Source organism: Adiantum capillus-veneris, chromosome 19 (genome assembly GCF_014529385.1).
Source record: "Adiantum capillus-veneris isolate H3 chromosome 19, ASM1452938v2, whole genome shotgun sequence".
Lineage (NCBI taxonomy): Eukaryota > Viridiplantae > Streptophyta > Polypodiopsida > Polypodiales > Pteridaceae > Adiantum > Adiantum capillus-veneris.
In genome coordinates, this window is record NC_140949.1 from 57,582,855 (window position 1) to 57,600,350 (window position 17,496).

General features: G+C 46.6%; 1 protein-coding gene across 3 annotated transcripts in view; it reads right to left on the bottom strand.

The window, feature by feature from the left end:
* The window catches only part of LOC147434071 (coiled-coil protein), a 167,844-nt gene that overhangs the window by 46,057 nt on the left and 104,291 nt on the right, over positions 1-17,496 (bottom strand). The window lies entirely within an intron of this gene.

Consider the following 17,496-nt stretch of genomic DNA (forward strand, 5'->3'; position numbering starts at 1 on the left):
GATGCTTTCTGTTGGTAATCCCACCTTGACTTTATGCCTTTATTGAGTTCATTTCCTAGTATCCACCAACTTGCTAAGTGCGACGGGAGGACCTACATGATCTTGCACTGAGCCTAGACATCCTCTTACTATACGAATTCCAATGACGACCAATTTCTCGTCTGCAGGTGAAACTACCATTCACATTGGCCATACAATGTCCGACCATTTGCAACTTCAAAAAGAGGGTCTCAAAAATAAAACAAAAATCATTGGAAAGAAACCAACAACTAAGGTTAGCAATTGCCACGTCCTCGTGACATAGTTAACAGCTGCCATGTCCTCGTGACAGACGGGGCACCTGAAGAGTGGTCACCTTGCCAGGCATAATCCCTGTAGATTGGGGTGAATCTTCATCGGAGGATTACGCGGACAATTGCTCTGAACTTGGTGCATAGTCCGACTTGCTTTCACTACTGTCCCCAAACAAGAAGGCTAAGGACTCCTGCTCAGAGTAGGTATTGTTCTCGATTTTGAGTGCGAACCATTTTGTCAGTGATCAAATTGTGAGGGAATGATTGGTTCAGAGAAATTCACGCTAAGAGACTGCCCATAAAAGCAAACCTTGACTCACAAAATCATATGATTTTGCACTTCCTGAATCCACACTAAATACATTGAGATACATGCAACGCAGTACCACAATGAGCATAGAGCATAGTAGACCCGCACAAGAGGATTTGACTGTATCGCCGATGCCACTTCCAGAGCTGCAATACAATCCAGAGCGCTAGGAGGTGTCCACCTGCAGGGGCGCTGTAAAACGATGCAGTGAAGTTTAGAGCCAATGGGCAGGCTGGGAGCACATACAAGGTTCTTATCGCCCATTACCGAAAGCATGTCATCTCCATCCAGCTTCATGGGCTCAAGCTATCCACGGCACCCTCTGGGCATACCGTGCTTCCTTCAAAGCGACCACCTCTCACACCCCTTTTCAACTAGCCTTCGGCTTGGAAGCCATAGCGCCTTTTAAATTCAACTCAAGTTCCGCTCGAGTAGCCAGTATTTGCTTTGATTGGGGTATGGGCTATACCTACCTCTCTCATCTTTCCCAACTCGGGGTGAGTAGATTGTTAGCTTCCAATACACTCCAAACGGAATAGCTCCATCGTAAGGTGTGGCATGATCGTCATCTTCACCAATCAAAATTCAAGCCTGGATAATTAGTGCTACTCTATCAGGCTCGCTACCAAAGGAAATCCAAAAAGCTTATCCGTGCTTGGCAAGGCACTTATAGAGTGTAAGAGATTTTGCCCAAGGAGCCGTACAATCATCCACCTTGGAAGGCGTTCCACTACCCGTCGTGAATGGGTCTCGCACCAAGTGCTATCATTCTGCAAGCTGACTATCAATCCTTCTAGAATCAAGTGTTATCATTTGGTACATTGACCATCTTACTAGCCCGACTCTTCTTCAGCTCTAACAACCCTTAACTATTCATGCTGATGGTTGTGCTTCTCAAAATGTCCTTCAAGGTCAAGATTACCAAAGTTATCATCAGATACAAAAAATTGTATTAAGTGCCTCAAGCTTACGTGTGAGCAACGTCTGTTGGATAGTCTAGATTCTCCTCTCCGTGTGTTGTTTCCTCCCCTTTGATTTATCTTGTGTGTTGGATAATTGTCATTGGTCTTGTCCTTCTCATCTCGTCGCTTGCTGATCCTTCACCTCTTAGACTATTTCGCCCCTGCTTGCCCTGTGGAGTCCTCGCCATTAGCCTCGCCCTCCCCTCTGCCCTCAGCCTTCGCCTTCGCTCTCGCCCTTGACCTGCCTTCGCCCATCTGTTCACCCTCCCCTCTGGCCTCGCCCTCGACCTCGACCTGGCCTAGCGACTCGCCCTTGCCCACGACCTGTACTGGCCCTTCGCCCTCCCTCGACCTGCCTCACCATTAGCCCTTCGTCCTCTCCTAGCCATTCAGCGTTCGCCCTTCGTCCTCACCCTCTTCCACTTTTATTCGCCATTCGACATTTTGTGAGGCTAGCTTAGCATAATTTATCTTACGTAGCTTTTAATTTCTTTTTTTTAAAACCATCTGGCAACAAAAACTCAATTTCATTGCTGGGTAAGAGGTGCAAGATTTCCGATGAAAAATCTTGTAGTTGGCTAGCAAAGTCGAGATCAACTCATTAACAAAGTGATTGCCTCCATCACTGGTGATCTCCAAGGGACATCCAAACCTGCACAATATATTCTCGTACAAAAACTTTGCTACAGTATTGTTAGTACCTCTGCCCACTTGGTAGCGTAATCTGTAGCCACAAGCAGAATATGCTCAACTTCATGGGGGGAGACACACCGCCTCAGAATACCATCCGGGCCTGACTAATAGAGCTCGCCTCCAAGCAGATGAATGGTCAAGCCTTGAACAGCAACCTTCTCTTCTGCAGGGGAGATGCATTCTCTAGGCACACGCTAGTGGATAGCAAATGCAAGACATCGCCATACCATTCCGGAGTGGTATCCACCTCAAAGAAACTGCTATCTGGAAAGTCGTCCGCAATCCCTGTAGCTTCTTCACTTGTTTGAATGGAAGAGAGGTGGTCAGTCATGATGTCATAGTTACATGGAACGGCGGGTCGAGGTCGGGAAAAGAGACAGGGAAGGGGACGCAACAGCAAAAGTTAGGGAAAGGGGACGGGGGTCGGCACAGCAAAAAAGAAAAAACTTCTTTTGGCATTTTTTTGACCTACACAGATGCCACACACATAGAGCATCAATTTGACCACAAATTTACACTAAATAGACTAAAGAGCATGAGTCGTATAGGCGCAAATGTGCTAATAAAACTTCAATGGATACAAAATGAAAAGTGCATGCCACAAGGGCTCAATAAGGACAAGCCTCAAGGATAACAAAAAGTACAAAGGGCTAGGTAGAGGATTAGACTCTAGACTCTAGAGTGATCAATGATCATCAAACTCCGAAAATGCTCGCCTGCTGAATCTCCACATCATCGTCATAGTCGAGGTCGTCAGTGACATATGATATGAGGCCTCGCGAGGCTCGCACTGAGACTCGCAGTCCTCCTCTAGCTCCTCCAGAGGTGTCTCGGCCATAGATGGATTCTCTTGTGTCATCTCCCACTCAATGAAGGGATCTGCCTTGTGTGTGACGCTCTTGGAAAGCGTGCGCAAGTTAGCGGACCCCAAGGCGATTTCTCTTCTTAGAGGCAATGTGGTTGTACACACTACATAGTTGCTCCAAGCAACTAGTGGTGCATGTAACAGACTTGAAGGTCGAGAATCTACCGCGACACCACAAATAATCACTTCAGAGCAGTTCACAATTCACAATTGATTCGACACTGGCCTGGAGGAGTTCCATGCCTAGAGATATTGGCGCCAAAGACTAGCGCCCCTCTCGGTATTTCTTTTTGTATTTATCTCCAACTCAAAGTACAAGCGAGTAGCCGAGTCTCACTCTCAGACTCTGCGTCCAGATGCTCTAAGAAGTGAGAGCCCAAACTACTTATTAAAAGAGCTTGATAAATAAAGCAACTTCAAAAAATCTCAAATAATTGCTTTTAAACTTGCGCAGAATTTAGCCTTGGATTTGCATAGATTTCTTCTCCTTCTTTTTCTCACATCGGCCAGCCACGTCAACATCCCAATGCGCGATTTCCGAAAGCTGCTGGACACTACCACGTCAGCCCTGCTGGGTAATTCCCGTCAACATGGGTGTGCCCGATCTACTACCCACTAGGTGTTGTGTGTCTAGGGTTATGCCACGTCACTGATTTGTGACATACCCCCCTCTTGAAAGCATTGTAATTGCCCTCGATTATGCATGCAAAACAGACAGAAGCCATAAACTGTCTTAGCAGACACTGACTGTTAGTACCGACGCACTAGGAACACACATCTAGCACATGTACCAATCCACAATCACATCACACGACATCACAGGACATTACTTGACATCACAGGACATCACATGACAAATCACATTCAACATTCATTCGGATCTCAGACCATGATTTATCGGCAATGCAATTAGCAATCGCATCTACATCCCCTCAAGACCTCATAGATGCCCGATTGACTAATCCCTATTGCAACCATGTCTATCGAGATCGTTCAAACCAAAATGCTGCAGTCATTGTCTATCAGTTCCTGCGCTTAAACAAATCAATTTCATATTTTCCCGAATTCCATTTCATAAAGTCATACAACAGAATACTGTCAGCTCTCAGTATCCCTAAAGCTCAAAGAGACATCAGTGACTCTAGTATTCAAAAATCGAGGCATCTCTTGACAAAGGAGCGGAGCAACTCCCCTCTTGTGCAAACCCACTACACCAGATCTCCGGCCAAGCTGAATTCGGGGTTTTGGAGTAGACTATCCTAAACCAAAAGCTTCAAGGTAAAGTTTCACAATCTGAGGAGTCTCTGCTAGGTCCTCCTCCTCCATCCACTTCGCATCCAATGCAGGATAGTTATGTCCTTATGTGCCAAAATCTGTTCAAGAACAAGGATCTCCTCGTTTTCTTCCACTTCGGGTTCCTCATCAGGCTCCCCATCTTCGGGCACATCACCTTTCAAAGGTTTCAAGAGACTCACATGAAATGCATTGTGAATCCTCCAAGTGTCAGGCAGTTTCAGTCGTAAGGAGACGACATTGATCTTTTTGGAGATCTCGAAAGGTCCGTAGTATCTTCATACTAAGCTTTGGAAAAAGCCTCTCCTTTCCCTTCTTCTTTCTCAGGCGTGCCTTTTCAAAAGTAAGACCACCCAATCATCCTCCTTCAATTTCAAATAGCGACGGTGGCGATCCGCTACCCTTTTCTATCTTTCCTAAGATTTCTGCAAAGCCTCGCAGACCTTAGCAAAAGCCGTGTCCAAGTCGCACATGTACTCATTGGCTTCAAAAATATTATCTTTCGTGCTTAGCAAGGGTAGAACCTTCGCCGCACCTTCAATAATCTCAAATGGCGGCGTCCTCGTCGCAGAGTGTATCGTGTTGTTGTAGGCAAATTCCACCAAAGGTAAGTACTTTTGCCATTGAGTCTTCTGATCCGAGATGTAAGACTTCAACAAACCTAGTACCACTGAATTAGCAATCTCAGATTGCCCGTTAGTTTGCGGGTGGAAAGATGACGAGAACTGCAACCGCATGCCAATGTTGTCCCAAATTGCCTTCCAAAACAAACTCGTAAAGCTGAGGTCCCTGTCGGAGACAATTGTCTCGGGCATGCCATGTAATCTAAAGATCTGGGCCACAAACAATCTCGCTCAGTGATCCAGCTTGACTGTTTTCTTCATTGGAATGAAATGAGCCTGCTTGCTAAATCTGTCAATAACAATCCAGATACCATCGTGACCACTCTATGTTCTCGGGAGATCAAAGATGAAATCCATTGCAATACTTCCCCAGGGGCCGGTGGGTATGGGCAAAGGCTGTAACAATCCCTATGCTTTATGCCTGCCAAACTTGACCTTCTGGCATACCAAGCAACTGCGCACAAACTCGTCCACATCCTTCTTGAGTCTCGGCCAAAAGAAGTATCTCTCTACCCCTTTCAAGGTGGTAGCAATGCCACGGTGACCCGTAAAAGGCAGAAAGTCATTCGGTCATAACCTTTTTCCTCAATGGCTGTGAAACGCACAACATGGTTTTCCTCATCAAGTAGCCATCCCGAATGGAATACCTTGCTATTGTCTCCCCATCCCGTATCCGTGTGAAGATGTCTGCAAAATCTGTATCTATGGCATATTGATCGACCATATCCTCGAAGCTCCTATGATGTATCGCGGAAATAGCCAGAACCAACGGCTTCCGAGATAAAGCATCCGCCACCAAACTCTTCTGTCCATGCACATGGACAATCTGGAAGTGAAATTGTGACAAGATGTTTGCCCACCGCATCTGCTTTTCCGATAGCTGCTTCTGTGACAAGTAGCAGCGTAAACTCTAATCGTTTGTAAAGACAGTAAAATCCGTTCCGAGTAGGTAATGCCGCCACTGAGTAAGAGCATGGATAACCGCCAAAAGCTCTCTCTCATAAATCTGTGCTATCAATTCCGGCCTTGAGAACAATCGGCTCTCATAAGCAATGACATGGCCTTCTTGCATTAAGACCGCACCCATACTACGGCCACAAGCATCATAATATACTTCAAATGACTTTTGCAAGTCCGGCAAAGTCAAAACTGGTCCCGTAGTCAATTTCTCTTTCAATGTCTGAAAGGCAGTCACCTATGTGCGTCCCCACGAGAAAGGGACTCCTTTCTGTGTCAAGATATGTCAAGATATGCAAAGGGGAAGCAACCTCTGCAAACTTTCTAATGAACCGCCTGTAGTAAGAGCACAATCCCAAGAAGCTTCTAACTTCATGGACATTCTTCAAATCGGGCCAATCAAAGATAGTCTCTATCTTGGCCGGATCCATCTGCACTACTGCTGTTGACACAATGTCTCCCAAAAAGTGTATCTCTGGAAGAAAAAATTTACTTTTCTTCGCATTAATCACTAACTTGTGATCTCGTAATGCCTGAAAGACTTGAAGCAGATGTTTTCTATGTTCTGCCTCATCCTTGGAAAAAACAATGATATCCTCAAAGAAACTATTAACAAATAGTCTATAATCATGTCCATCATCCGATTAAATGTCGCAGGAGCATTGGTTAAGCCAAAAGGCATCACCAAAAACTCAAATAACCCAAACGTCATCCGAAAGGCTGTCTCGTAGACATCTCCCGACGCAATTCGGATTTAATGATATCCACTTTTCAAGTCGATCCTGCTAAAGCACGAGGATTTCTGAAGTCGGTCAAGAATATCATCGATACTAGGAATTGGAAATCTGTTCTTGATGGTGATTTTGTTAAGAGCTCTATAATCGATACACATTCTCCAAGATCCGTCTTTCTTCAAAACCAACAACACTGGAGAGCAGTACGGTGAAGTACTAGGCTGGACAAGACCCTTTTCCAAGAGGTCTTTCACTTGGTTCATAATTTCTTCGTTCTGGGCTCGGCTCACACGATAAGGTGGCCGGTTCGATGGTGTGCTTCCAGGTATCAGATCAATGGTATGATCTTCAGGACGAGCGGGTGGTAACTCGCTAACATGCCCTCTGAGAAGCAATCGGGATGAGGGTGGAGAAAATCTTAACGTTCTTTATCAAGTTCCGACATATTTGTCCTATCCTCATCAATCAACTCTTTCAAAAAGATCGAGTAAACAAACAGACTCGATTTCATTCATTTGGAAATGGCCGAAACCGATACAATAAGGACAGACTCGCCCTTAAGTTTTACATCGAGTATAATGGTTATGCCCTTCTCTGTGGTCAAAGTCGCTTTCCTTGCCCGATAGTCAACCACGGCGTTGTTCTTGTGGTACCAGGAATTCCCAAGAGGACATCACAACCTTCCAAAGGCATTATGTAAAAGTCCTCATTCCCAAATACCTATGACAATGCAACCAAAGTTTGCCAATGACAGGTGTAATGGCTACGTCCCTGCCGGGTGCCGCTAGAACTGCCTCTGCTAGTGGTCCCATTCGATCGGGTGTGATCTCGAACCACGCCGCCAATTCTGGTGAAATGAAGTTGACCTTGACTCCTCCATCAAAGAAGATCAAGGCTTCTTGGTCTTTTACTTTGCCCCAAGCACGTAAACTTCTGTACTCTCATCCATGGTGCTGGGATCAGTACCCACGCAATCTCGAACCAGTCATGTTTTCATCTTGCCTTTTCGTCCACGTTCCTCAACTGCTCTCGAACTCTCAGACCTCTCATCGTTCTTGTTGTTCTGTTCTTTCTGTGCCTTTTTAGGGCACTTAGCGGAGTTATGCCCGGTTTCCCCGCATCCAAAGCACTTTCCCTCCTTGCTGTAGAGAGCTCTCTCTCGAGGAGTAATTTTGGGTCGTGCATCCTTTTCTTTCTTTTCTGGATTGCTCTTTCTCTTTCTACTTTCATTTGTCGAAGTCTGTTCGGCCCTTTGTGTCATGAGTTCATCTGTGGGGTAGGTCAAACTGCCTGAATAAATGGCAAAACCCCATTTCGCATGACTCATCAACTCCTGAATGGAAGCTGACTTTTGTTCCAAGCAGTGATCTGGAATCTCTGTAGCTAAACCGCTCAATCTGTTCCTTGAACAAGATCTTCTTAAATGAAGAGGCGGGTAGAAAAGAGCTCCAAAATCTCTCGCAATAAGCGTCCACTGCATCCTTCTTGGTCATCCGAAGATGGTTCCAAGCAGTTCGTATGTCGCGTTCATATTCTCGAGTCAGCCATGAAGAAATAATAAGCCCTTTTAATTTCACCATTTAACTAGCGCTATCTTGTTTAATAGAAGCGTGGAGCACCAACTTCGAGCATTCCCCTTAGAGTAAGAGGCAGCTCTTTGAATCTTAAGAGTGAGCATTCCCCTTAGAGTAAGAGGCAGCTCTCCGAATCTTAAGAGTGCTCTGAGTAACGCCCTCCTGAGAAAGCTATGTCAAACTGTTGTATAAAATACAGAGCCTTCGAGGCATCTCTATAACCAGAAAACGTGTCAAATTTTATTGACTGTCCCTCGGACTTTCTTGCTTTTGTCTTCCAGAAAGTCATACTAGTTGCCTTTATAAAAATTCTTCTTCTTTGCGTAAAAGCTGTTGTCATCAGAGTCCGAACTATCTAAGGACGAGTCCTCTGTAGAACTGTCAACCACGGGGCGAGATTTAGGCTTCTTTGCCTTTTTCTTGCCCTTCCCGAAGCTTTGCTTTTTGCTTCGCTTTTTGCATTTTCTATCTTCTTCACTTGAGTCAGAGGAGCTAGAGAACTCGAAGAAGAAGAAGAAGTGGATACTCCTCCAAATCGAACACGCTTCTTCTGCTTTCTTGCCGATTCAAAAGTAGACTGACAAACACAATAACCCGGGAAGTCAGTGCCTTTCTTCTGCTTTTTTTTTAGCTTTGTTTTGCGCTTCAAAAAGCTGAGCAATTCGTGCATCAACCACCTTTCTAATTCTTGCTCTGTGTACATCCTGGGAGGAGGAATAACCTTGAGAGCCGGTTTGAGGGGTGGTTCTGTGGTCTGCCGCCATTGTGAGTGCACCTCATCAAAAGAACTCTAGCTCATATATTTTGCAAATTTCGGGTCCTTTGCAAAATTAAGTATCGTCTTTGTTGCATAGCCGATCAAACGTCAACACTCCATCTCTTCGATCTCCGCCTGAGTAGGCGGAGGCGGGCCGTACTCCTCGCGTGAATATTCGTTGTGATCTCTTCCCACATCTCTGGATGCAAAGGAAATCGTCTGATCTCTGTTTGAAGCCATAAGTGCCGCGTAAAAAGGATCGGATTTCCCATAGGAGAGAAATCGGCCATGCTCTGATACCACTATGACAGACTTGGACACTCCAAGTCGAGAATCTACGGCGACACCACAAATAATCACTTCAAAACAGTTCACAATTCACAATTGATTCGACACTGGCCCGGCGCAGTTCCGTGCCTAGAGATATTGGCCCCAAAGACTGGCGCCCCTTTCGGTATTTCTTTTTGTATTAATCCGCAAGCGAGTAGCCGGGACTCACTCTCAGAGTCTGTGTCCAGATGCTCTGAGAAGTGAGAGCCTAAACTACTTATTTATAGAGTTTACAAGGGATGCTAAAAGCAGAGCCCAAAAGCTGAAAATCAAAAGCTTTCAGAAAATAAAACAATTTATCTCACGAGAGTTGCTTACTAAATAAAGCAACTTAAAAAAACTCAAATAATCCCAAAGGTTGCTTTTAAACTTGCGTAGAATTTAGCCTTCTCCTGCTTTTTCTCACACTGGCCAGCCACGTCAGCATCCCAGCGTAAATCGCGCCGCGATTTCCAGAAGTTGTTGTACACTGCCACGTCAGCCCTGCTGGCTAATTCCCACCAGGATGGGTGTGTCCGGTCTGCTACCCACTGGATGTGGTGTGTCTAGGGCTGTGCCACGTCATTTGTGACAGTGCATGCATGGCTAAGGACACGAACAACTAAGCGCTGCAAATGTGCGATCAACCTGTGCATCTACACATCCATAGGAGCCCTTCTTTAGCTTGTAGTTGAGTAGCTCATCTCTAACCTAACGCCTAATGTCACTGTTAGGCTCAAGGCGCTCCAATGCAAGCCGCCAGCCTTTGCTCACATCCTTGTCGGTCTCTTGACGCCTTCCCTGAAACTCTGGGTCAAGCACATAAGCTGCCGCATGAAGTGGAGAGTAGTATCCATTCCACCTGGACTCACACAAGCCACGAATCTCCGCATATTGAATAGGGTCAGGCACAAGCTTCTCAAGTGTCTCTATCATCCAATCCATGGCTTCGTAGACTTTGCCGATGCATGGTTGCAAGCTACCCACAACTCGAAGTAGGAGTAGAATAGGCTTGACCATGGCGTCAAGAGTCTTCACCTCCTCCCACCAAGCGGCGTCGTCGGCCCATTCTCGGCATTTCAACCATGTTGCTGATGTAGACTCCCGCATTGCATGGAACTCATCATTGAAAAAGAGGCCCCTTAAGGCTCCACCACATGTAGACAAGTGGCCTAGCATAAGCCAATTAAATGCAAATCTTGTCTCTGAATATTTGATCAAGGACAAGTGGCTTCTCTCTGAGAACTCGTGGCGCACTTTTTGATGGTGTAGAAGGGCTACAATGTCACTTCACAGGACAAGCAGACAGTTGGACAGTTAGTACAGTTGGTCTGGGCTGTTTCACACTGGATGGACCCTCTGGGCTGGGAGTGACACGTGGCAGTGGCACGGTACCGACGGTGGTCTAGTGGACATCGTGGCCAGGTCACCACATGGATGAATTTATGAGACGTTGGTGGCCCTTTATGGTGGTACATATGAGTAGTACCGGTTGGTCATCGGGATTATCATCTTCACCTCTGGTCCAGCGACGCAGTTGTCTAGAGTGAGTCTTACACAGAGTCTTACACAAAGCACATCTTCACCATCCTTGCACATCTGAGCCTCGACACCCCCATTGTACCTGTGAGTCCTGGGCTGGAGCTGAGTGTGCTGCCACGCCAGAGTCTGTATCAGTCTTTGAGATAGTCGAGTCATATGTTCTGGTCTGTTGTTGTGTCTTTGTGAGCTCTGTTGACGTCTATTGTTTCCTTTCTGTTCGTCTGTGTGAGGGAGATTCAGTCTGTTTGAGTGAGATTGTCACGCACATTGCACTGAGGACCACCCACTGTAGAGAGCACGACACATTATCCGCGCTACAGATGGTTGAGCACAAAGGACACAATTTGATTGGCGTCACTAATGGTGGGTGAAATCAATGACAAGCTCCCTATGTCCTTCAGGAGGTGGTTGAGGCAATGCGCCATGCAAAATGCGACATGGATAGTGGGATACATACCCTCAATGATAGCCCGGGCTGCCCTATTTGACGCCTCTCCACTGCAATCATAGAAAGGATATTCTCCGGGCCGATGATCTCTATGGTTCTTGTCCACTCCGCAACAAGCATCTCTGCGGCCTTGCCACTGTCGGGTGCAGCATGTGACTCCACAAAGGACATCTCCCCTCGAGAGTAGGCCACCACTCCGTGGATGGATGGACCACTTGTGGGTGTCGCTCCATCCATCTACAACGAGAGAGACGCCACTGATCTCCCACAAATCCTTTGTTGCTTGGGCCGCTTGCTCCACGGCAAGCTTCTCTTTGTCAAGGAGGGTGGCGTGAATACTCTCCGATGAAGGTGGCACATAAGAGGGGCCATATTCCCCTATTTTCATAACCATGGTTTGAAAGTATGGAGACCTATCCACACAAAAAAGAGCATGTTGCGTTAGTATGGAGAGTTGAGACCTCATAATAAAATACAAAATGGGAGATTGCAATATGCATATGCCATAAGTCAAAATGGAAACTTACCACGAAGCATAGAAGGCAATGTGGTCGTGGATGAAGAATCGGGCAACCGACTTATCCACCTCTTCCTTCAATTTAGGATTCCAATTTTCGTTGAGGGTGCTTTGGCAATGCGCAATGGAAGCCCCCCATGTGGATGCATTTGTCTTGAACGCTTGAGAGGTGGAGCCAAGGTTGGCTTGCCTTTGCTCTCCCGGTATCGCCGCAACGGAGGGATCAACGGCAACAAAAAGGCCTTTCTTCGCTGCTTCCGCGACCTCATACACCGCAAGCTTCTCAAGAATCTCCAACCTCTTCTGGGGAGTAATGCGTGGGCAAAACCTCACCTCGTGGCCCGGTTCATGAAGAAGATGGGCTCGCACTTTGTTTGCACCACCCGTTCTCTTGTACGGGCATAGCTTGCATGTCCATGGTCTTGCACCGCCACCTTGACCACACGCGGTACAGTCGACTTCATCCCACCACGACCATGTTTGCACGGCGGGTATAACAAATTGCTAACGTGTCAAAGCCTAAAGAATGGAGCCAACTACATATGCTGGCCGAGGGGCCTAAATCCTAAGAAGAACAAGTAACAGAAGAAGAAGTCCTACCAACTTATGGAGACCCATCCGATGGGGCCCCAAGTGACATAAAGGATTCAAAAAAAGCAGGACCCGCACACACACACACAAACTGATGATGTGGCAGATTTTCCGAAAATTGCTTTGTCATGATGACGTGGCAAGCTGTACGGAATTCCACGTTTTGCGTTGGTTGATGACGTGGCAGGCTGTACGGATTTCCGTGATTTACGCTGGCAGCTTTTTGGCTTTGCTTTTGGACCAGAAGTTTTTGAGTTTTAGAGGCTTTTTACTGTAACTGCTTTTCAAGCCAAGGGCCTTTAAATATGAGGTTAGGGCTCATTCTCTGGCATGCTTCTTGGAGAAGGTGCAGAGTCTAGAGTACCGGCTTATACTGTGTTGATGCAATATAAAGAAATACCAAAAGGGCGCCAAGCTTTGGGGCCAATACTCTCTGGGGTGGAATTCCGCCACTCGATGTCGCATGTCGTCTCTCTCTCTCTCAATCCAGTTGTTATTGAAGTGCTAAAAGTCTGTTCAGTCTGTTGTTTTCTATTGGCACGTGGTGTCCGCCTTGTGACAGCGGGCCTCCTTCTAGAAGGGCCGGCTTGAGAAGTGGAGTTAGCTTGAGATGACATGACGGTGGAGAGAGAGTAGAGGAGAGCTCGTGTGGAGAGAGAGTAGAGGAGAGCTTGAAAGTTAAAGAGGGTGGAGGGAGAGAGTGGGTAGAAGGAGACTCAAAGGTAGAGGAGGGAGAGAGTGCCAAGTGGGTAGAGAGGAGACTCAAAGGTAGAGCTCCGAGCCTCGAGGAGAGGGTAGAATGTAGAGGCGAAGCGCCGAAGGTAGAGAGGAGAGGCTTGAGCAATAAGAACTTAAGGACTGTTGAGGTGGAGAGCTTGAGCCTTGAGACATATGTCAAAGTGACCCAAAGGGTGGCTTTTATAGCCACCGGGTTGCTTCAAACTTTCAACATCCAAAAAAAGAGTTTTTGGGCTGCCAACTAACCGTTTGAAACGACCCAAAATTCAAATTTTTGAAAAAAAAGTCCGTTGACTGGTCAGCCGTCCCCGTCCGTCCCTAGGAAGTCTACGTGCGTTCCTACCTGGACTCTCCCCATTCGTCCATTCCCTGCCGTCCCAGCCCGTCCCCGTCCCGGTTTCAGCCATCCCTCGCCCCTAGGCCCCGTCCCCTGTTACTATGCATGACGTGATGCTTGCCAGGACGGAGAACCACCTCGAAATTAAATTCCTGAAATAGAAGTAGCACATAGGCTTCCATATTCATGAGAATTCAGTGTTTTTTTGGTTTGTTTTAGGAGTCGGGTTAGGCACTCCCGGCCGTTCCACTCATACACCAAAGAAGTGCACAAGAAGAACAACCGAGACTATGCACCCAGGCTCCTAGGGCAACCGCTTTTGTCACTAGTTTCCTCTGGACTACGTGAGGCTTTGCTTCCCCAAGAGACCAAGATTATCTACACTCTTAGTGCAGTGCCGTTGAGAGACCCATCTCGCTGACTAGTTATGGGCATGACAGCGACCAAGTACCTCTGTTCAAAGGCCCATGTACTGTGGGACTTGCTTCGGTCTTCCCTTCGAAGTTTCCTCTTCCACGTAACGTATCGCTCACCACGCTAAACTTCCCTTGTAACCCGACGATTTTCCCCTAGGAAATGCCATACCCGCTTGGAAGGGCGTCGGCTCACAGGTGGCGTCCGCTGAGGTTGGTGGTGTCTCCCTTTGCACCTCCAAACCCCTTCTTGGCGAGGTTGCCCCCCCGCGGGGACAAGGCACTTGAGTTGCTCTTGTAGCTCATTTGGCTTCCCTTGGGGAGAATGACGTCATTTCCCTTAGAAGGGATCGGATTATAAAATAAAAGTATAAGAAGGAAGGCATTATCCTTCCATCCGCCGATGCAGAGCACTCAAGTACCGCGGTACAACCTCACCGAGGAACTTCTCCACAGGGACGTGCCATGCAATTCCGTTCCTCAAGTGTGGATCACGGCATACCCAATAGGGCAACTGCTTCCCGCGAGCCTCCCCACCAAGGAGAATAACGGTCCTTTCTTCAAGGTCCAACGGCAGGTCAATGTCATTGAAGGTGGAGTTGAATCGGTTTAGCCAGCGCCCCCTAGAATCATCAATCGCCGAGCAAGACACTGTCAGATGCGAAAGCGAACGACCCTCTAACTGGGAGCACAGCAAACAAATATTGTGTCCGCACCTCCAACTATCCGCCAGTTTAAGTCCGCCTACTCTTGCAAGAGTCGGCACTCTCTCCTCCTTCCTATTCACAACAATGCTCCTGTTGAGTTGTAGCAGGTATCCACGTGTTTGTTCAAAGCCAGTCGTCTGGCTCGACAAACCCCACACTAACCGACCTAGATTCCCGTTCGGCCACAGCCGTTTCACACTAGCCATGCAATGTCCACTTGCATCTTTTTCAAGGGTTTCGGGGAGAACAAGTAAAAATAAAATAAATAAAAATATGTAGTACATATTTAAAGAAGGAAACAAGAAAAATACACCTCCTGGTGACAATGTGTCACTAGGCCATTGCGACATAAAGTTATGGTAGAAAGTGATGTCCCACCGTATGCAGGGCATCGTCGTATAGATGCGACAGTGAAAGCATGGCTAGTGTGAAAAGACTCGAGCAAAGCAGAAAAAGGTTGTTGATCGTCACCGTCGTGAACTCTTGTTTTCACCTCGTGATTGGGTTCTTTTGTGGTTTGAAAAGGCCAGATTAAAGAAGATGAAGGGCAATGAAAGGTTGTTTTCGAAGCTCACTATGTGTTACTATGGGCCTTTTCAAATACTTGATAAGATCAACAATGTTGCTTACAGGCTGAAATTGCCTAACACTTGGAAGATTCATAATGCGTTTCACGTGAGTCTTCTAAGACCCTTTGTGGGTGATGTGCCAGCAGATATGTCAGATGAGGATCAACCAAAAATTGAGTAACTTGATGAGATCTTGGTACCAGAGCAGATTTTGGCACATAAGGAAAGAAAAGTTAAGGGAAAGGTTGCACTGCGTTATTTGGTGAAGTTCAAGAACTATCCACCTACGAATACAAAGTGGATGGAAGAATATGAATTGCTAGAGTCACCAAATGTATTACAGCTTTACCTTGAGGCCTTTGGGTTACAGCCTACGTATGCCCCAACTCAACGTGCTCAAAAGAGAGGTGATGTGTAGCTAGCATATCAAATGTATATACAGATTCAGTGCAACAAGTGTTAAAGGTACAATGCTCACTCTATGATAGATGAAAATGACAAAAGTATGCAGGTAAGTCATCTCTATCTATGTTTCATGACTTTTCCTGCAGATACATTCGATGATAAAAGGGTGCTAATGGCACTAAATCATCTATGAGATGTATATTTGGCATGCAATCGAGGACGTTTGCGATTTCAAAAGGGAGGGTATGTCATGAGGCTATGATAACCACTAACCTTAGTTGTTGGTTTCTTTTCCTCGACTTTTATTTAATGTTTGGGACCCTCTTTTTGAAGTCACAAATGGCCGGACGGCCGAGAGTTTCACTAGTAGCAATGAAGGCCAAGTCACCACGAGTTGGTCCAGCCAATCGGCACTGGAATCCGAGTAGTTAAAGGGTGGCTAGGCTTGGTTCATAGTCTTGTAGGCCCCACATGACACTTTGTAAGCTGGTGGGTACTTTTTTTAGAGAGGAGGCTATCTTCTTCTTCGTTAAGTGCCTGTCATAAATTGCTGACATGTCAAGCCACTGAAGAACGAAACCAACTTGCAGCTCTCGGTCGAGGAGCCTAAACCCTAGAAGCAGTAGAAGAAGTTTTACCAACTTACAAAGTCTTGTCAAGTGGCCTATATTAACAGAGGAGTCTCCACCAACTTATGGGACCCCGTCCTACGGGGGCCAGGGACCTAAAGACATTAGAGTAAAGTCGGCACACACACATACACGGGTAAAGACCTGCTGACGTGGTAGTTGTACGAACGCCCCCATTTTGCGCTAACCTGTTGGCGTGGCAACCAGTGCAAAATTCCGCGTTTCACGCTGACTGTGCTGACGTGGAAGTCTTTACGGATTTTCGTGATTTATGCTGGGCAATTTTCAGCGCCATCTTTTGAGGCCATATGCTTTTGCGTTTGATGCTTTTCATGTAGCTGCTTTTATAGGCCAAGGGCCTACAAATTTGTGCAGAGGGCTCAGTCTCTAGCACTTCTGGGTGAAGGTGTTGAGCGTGAGTACCGGCATTGTACCGAGTTCAAGTAATATAAAGAAACACCGAGAGGGGCGCCAAGGTTTGGGGCCAGTGCTCTCTCGGGGTGGAACTTCATCACTCCCTATGTCATCCATTTCTTTCAGTTCAGTTGTTATTGAAGTTCTAAAAGTCTGTTCAGTATGTTCTTTTCCGTTGGCACGTGGTGCCTATCTGGTGACAGTGCCTACAGTGTAGGTGTGGGTGTGTGTGTGTGTGTGTGTGTGTGTGTGTGTGTGTGTGTGTGTGTGTAGAGGGTGCAGGTTTACAGCTCTAATGGAAAGCTTGCCTTCTCCCTTGTTCTATGTAGCACCCTGATTCTGCTCTCGTGCACCTCTCTCCCCTTTTGAATACAGAATGGTGATGCCCGGCTCAAGGGCTGCTCGATTGCCGAGGCAAGCGCCTCTTGGACAGGTATTGGCTTAGCTAACTACTAGTCCCACGTAGGTCGAAGTTGATTCGGAGAGATTTCACACGCGAAATCTCGTCCAAATCAAAGGGCAAGTAGCCCTACAATTGCGGTAGCTTGAGGGCTTGCTACAAATGCGACCGGCAAGCCCAAAACAAAAAGTTACACCCTGCAGTGTTTTTTTGCAGGTTTAGGGTGTTGACCCTTCTTAATCTCTAATAATCCCAAGAGATTTGGGAAGGTAGGGAACTACGAAACAGGTGATCCGGTGCATTTTAGAGGCAAAAAACAGAGATTTCAGCATGCTGTATTTTCTTGAAGTTCATTTGTGTCGTAAAGTGCAAGTAGAGTTAAACAGTGTAAAGATCAGGTGAAAGCTAAAGTCTAC